The sequence below is a fragment of the Phaseolus vulgaris genome, chromosome 11 (assembly GCF_051622355.1).
Source record: "Phaseolus vulgaris cultivar YP4 chromosome 11, ASM5162235v1, whole genome shotgun sequence".
In the NCBI taxonomy this organism is placed as follows: Eukaryota; Viridiplantae; Streptophyta; class Magnoliopsida; order Fabales; family Fabaceae; genus Phaseolus; species Phaseolus vulgaris.
In genome coordinates this window covers 37,032,501-37,038,134 of record NC_143508.1, presented here as the reverse complement: position 1 = coordinate 37,038,134, position 5,634 = coordinate 37,032,501, and positions in this window count along the sequence as shown.

Here is a 5,634-nt window from a genome sequence, read left to right as displayed (position 1 = left end):
TTTTTGATTTATATGTCTTTCTTCTTTGAGACTAGGTTCATCTCTATAAATGCTTAAGAAAATTTATTTAATTTGTAAAAAAATTTATGGTTAAAAGATAATTTCAATACATTAAAATGTTCTTATTCAAAGTCCTAGAAAACTGGAGAAGATGTTTTAATTTATTACTTTATGATTTAAATGATTGATATTTGTTATAATCATAAATAGTTGTAAGAGTATATTTTAATATGTTAAAACGAGTTTTTAATAGATTGAAATTTTTGATGTTTTTAAAATAATTTTTATCAGTTTATTTTAACATATTAAAATAGGAATTTAATTTATTATTTCCACTAGTAAGTTAATTAAATCAATATAAAAATTATTATGTAATATTCTTCCATTTTTTTATGTCTATTTATAAATTTAAATTTATTTTTTTTATATTGTACCTATATTTTCTAATTTATTAAAATTGAGCACGTAATTTACTTTAATAATTTAATTCAACAGGTAATCCATTCTAATTCTTCATAAGTTTTCAAAAATTTTGAAAGTTCAATTCACCTGATAAATTCTCGACCTTAATAACAAAGTCATCTCTATCAACCCTTAAATCATTTAAAAATAATTTTATATACTTTTAATGTTTTTAATAAAAAATTAACCTTTTAAATCACTTTAGAATAATAAATTAAAGTATTACAATTTAGTCAACCCTAATATTTAAAAACTAATTTAATATCTTCTTTCGTTAATATGTTATTTTATTTTATTAAGTTAAAATTAATCACATGTATATAAAATGTTCGTATATAAAAATAAAACATATATAAAATCAAAACAAAAAATTATCTATCCACATTTTTATTTTTATTTTATTTTAATAAGTCAAAATTTAATTTTACCATAATTTTTATTATTTTAAGATATGCATATTAACTATAAATTTAATAATTTTTAATATATACTTATTTACATAATTTATTTGCTGATATGTTATTTTATTTAAATTTGAGATATTATTTAAGAAATTCAAATTAAAAATAGCTTTTTTTAAAATAATCAATTGGAGAGAGAGAGAGAAAAATTATAAAATAAAAACATACAAAAATATGGAAAAAAATATATAATATGAAAAATACGAGAGAATAGGCAGGATGAAGCATAATTTTTTTTATATAAATTAAATAGTATTTTAAGAAGTAAAATGAATATACCAAATAAAATAAAGAATTCCTTTATATATATAATTATGAGACCGAATCATGATTTATATATATATATATATATATATAAATAAGTGTTTTCTTAAATAATCCTAATTTTATTGAAAAATTTAATTATTGACATTTGATATTAATATAGGAAAATTGGAATTATAAAATAGTATAGTTGACTTGGTCTTAGCACTATATGAAGATCTCAAGTTATTATTTGAATATCTACAAAATAAATCACTGAAAATGTACAATCAATTTTTAAGATAAATATTATTAAAATATGATTTAATTTGTATATAATAATTGTATCTTAGTAATGAAGAACTAAAAATTATAATTTAATAATAATAAAAAAAATAAACTATCTAGAAAACAAAATATGAATTTAAAGTTACTTCTGAAAAAATTATTTAAATAAGGTTTAATAACTTGAAACTATGTTCGTCCAAATAGACCACTGAAAGAAACAGGCACACTGATTTTGACCCTTGATCCCTCCAAGGTCATATCCATGTTTCATGCAGTTGAAAAAAAAAAAAACACAGAACCTATTCTTGAAAATGCAAGCAAAGTGGAATTTTGATTCTGAGCCACGTGTAATAATATATGATGTACGTGTTAGCTGTCGTAAAGGGTTGTCTCTGTGCGCAAAAGAAAAATGGATAAGGTTCATTTTAAAAAGTGCATTCTCTTTAATATTTTTAAGTTGTGACCATTCTAGAAAACATAATTCTCTATTCCTCTTACGTCTTCACAAATACTTTAAATTTCTGAAAAGTTAACGTTTGACTGATTCTGTTTCATCAGCAATAACCTAATGCATGTTCCCATTCTATTCTTCATAAAGGAATTTTTTAACCTATTTAAGTATGAACACTTTTATCTAATGGTTTTGTTACATGCATGGTTCAGATAGTTTGATTGTGATGGCATCAAATAAAGAGAATAACGTTTATAACGTGATATGCTCTGTGTTGTGACAGCACCTATTAAAGAGATGGAACATTTATTATGTGCTAGTGCTTGATAAAAATAATGATGTTTAATTTAATAATATGTTCAAATTAAAAAGGTAAATTATGATAGTCAATGTATAGTTATTGGTGCATTGAAAATATGTAGGGATGGTAATGCTTTGTGTTAAGTTTATTTTGTATCTAGTTAAAAAATGGATAGGATTGGTCGATTGCTTAAGAATTTTTTATTAGTTTTGTTTGTCGTCCTCAATTACTTGTAAGTTTGGGGTTGAATCTGCATAAACAAAATTAAAAAAAAGAGTTAATGTTTGGAGCAATAATTTTATTTTAATGTTTCACATTTTTATTATATATAATAGTTTATTATTAATAATAAAATTTAAATAAATTGAAAAAATATAATATTAACATCTATATCAAATAAATTTGTTAAAGTTACATATCTTTCATGAAAAAAAAAATTAAGTTATTAAAAATTATAATAATTAATCATTATCTTGTTTTGATTTTAAAAGTATCATTGTTTGGGTTATAGGATTAACTAGTCCCGTTCTCATTGGTAGACAATGAGTTATATGAAGTCAACTTAAGTCGATAAGTTATAATACTTAACTTTTTGGGTGCAAGTTGAGGAGGATTAAAGCAATCAGAGAGATTTTCATTTTGTATAAATATAAATTATCCGAGTTTCATTAATTTCACGTATACGAGTTTAAATATCTCTTAAATATTTTAATTTATTTAATTTTATTTTTTAAATAAAAAATAATTCACCCTTTCTTTTCTATTCCCATAATTTTTAAGCTTCACACCCCACAATTTTTAAGATAAGCATTTTATATTTCATCAAAGTGATTTTTAGATTATTTATTTTGGAAATCATTCCGAACAAACTTTCTGGAATTTTTAGAAGGTAATTTTCGAAACACGCTTTTTAAAACACATTAAATAAAAAATTTAGAATATATTTTTCGAAATACATGAAATGCATTTAAAAATGAACATTCTAAAACAGGACTTTTGGAACAAGCTCTCCACATCAAACATAAAATCCTCCAAAATGAACCTTTCAGAATGATTTTTTCGGAATAAACTTTATAGAACATATGAAATATGTTACGGAATGAAGTTTTCAAAGATATTTTTTTGGAACAATCTTTCCAAAAATAAAACAAAATTTTTTCTTCTTGCACCCCATAATGTCTAACTATACACTCATAATTTGTAAAATGATCATTTTTTCTTTTGTAAAAGTGATTTTTAGATTATCTGTTTTAATATCTTTTCAAATAAGATTTCTAGAATTTTCAAAGCACAGAAAAAATTACAAAACAAATTTTCTAAAACATATTTTTCAAAACACATAAAATACACTTCATAACAAGATTTTTATAATAGAATTTTCAGAACAAACTTTGAAGAACATAATATTTTTTCAAAACGAACTTTCTAGAATGAGATTTTTAAAACAAGTTTTCTTTCCAAAACATAACTTTTGGAACAAGTTTTTGAAAACATCTATAGAGCTCTTATTCTCCCTCTCAATGAGTGTTGCGAAGCATGAGGTGCAGTGGCGATCTAGTGAAAAGGGTTATTTTTTGTCTTTTAACGACGCTGTTATTAATAATGGGGTGCAATAAGAAATTGCTAAAGCAGTGCTTAATTATTTATGAAAAACCCACAAGGCTCAGTACAAGGCAATTGCTTCCTGCACCATATCAATGCACCCAATTTTAATTTAAAAAGACGAAAATGCCCTTAAATAAAATGGGGTACATATAAAAATACATTTTGGACTTCTTTTCCAAAATATGTTTATAGATTTTCTTTCCAGAACGAATTTTTTTTATTAGGGATTTACTTATCTAGAATGAGATTTAATGGGATTTTGACTTTTGTTTCAGATTTTTGTTTCCAGAATGTAATATTCTCTATGGATCTATTTTTTTGAATGTATTATTTTTAATTCTGGATTTTCATTTCTGGAATGAAAGATATTTTTTGAAATTTAAAACTGTGTAGGGTGCAGGTTAAAAAAGATTGGGTGTAGGAAGAATTTGCCCAATATAATATAAAAGCCCAGAATCATTTTTATATGTTTGGGCTATCTTGAATGTAATACATATTGTTCTTATATCTTTATTTTCTTCAATATTTTTCATCCTAAATTTTCCCCCTATTCATCTAAATAACATATTTTCATCCTTTTTTTTCTCTATTTTTCATATTTAAACATGTATAGCTTAAGTCACATTTCTAAAAACAAAAACAAATATATTGTGAAAAATGAAAATAAATACTACGTTAGTTAATTACATGTAAAGCCAAAAATTATAAAAGTGTGAGACAGTCATCTCAAAGATATTTCATGAAGAATTAATTAAGCTTAAAATTACATCATAAAAATCTGTGTCGTTGAAAAAATTCTCGAGACGAAAGTGTCATGGGGAAAGATGATGAAGAAGGAATTCAGTTAATATTGCTTTTACATTTATCTAATAATAAATTATCATATGATTAAGAATTATCAACTTTATACTAATTATCACATGTCAAATTCTCCGTGTAGCTCTGTTACCTGCAATTTTATATTTTTTTAATTCTAATAAAACTCAATTTTATATTTTTTTTAATTTTAATAATATTATTCAGGGTGGGTAGGTGTGGTGCATAATGTAGTGTTTTTTTTTCTTCTTTATTTTCAAAATGGTGATGGTTGGTTGTGATGATGGTTGATGATAGTTAGTGGTGAACGTCGGTGATTGAAATAAGTTTTGTACTGTTTTTATCAATAGTGATTGTGTTTTCATTTACTTATTCCACAATCCGCAAACCACAAAATCCAGAAGAAACAATCAATGAGGTGTAAGGATGAAGTACAAAACTAAAAAAAAAATAAAAATTCTCTTCGATAGAAAAATATTTTGGTTCACAAGGGTTGCTTCAAGTTGCAATATAGTCTACTTCATACAATCATTGCAAATACAACAATAATTATTTTAATAATTATTTTCTTGATAGATTTTTTGTAATATTACTCAAACCCTCAAGTAACCTGAATTTATTTTATGGAGTAAATTAAAATATTGTGGTTGGAGAAAAATAAAATAATTGTGACCGAAAGAGAAGTATGAGATTATTTAAAAAGGTGAGGTGATGCTTCATTTAAAATTATTTAAAAAAAATTTAAAAATTAAAATTTATCTTTTATAATTATTATAAAAAATTATTATAAAGATGCAAGGTTAAGGTAAGAAAGTAGAGGAGAATTTGTCTTATAACAAATCACTTCATGCTTTTTACACCCAATTAAAAGAAAGAAAGAAACAGATTAAAAAATGTTGACACAATGATGACATTTGTCCAACCTTTGCACAAGCTTAATATAATAATATTTACTTTAACATGTATTAAAAAATCAAACTAAAAAAATGGGAAAACTAAAACTAAAA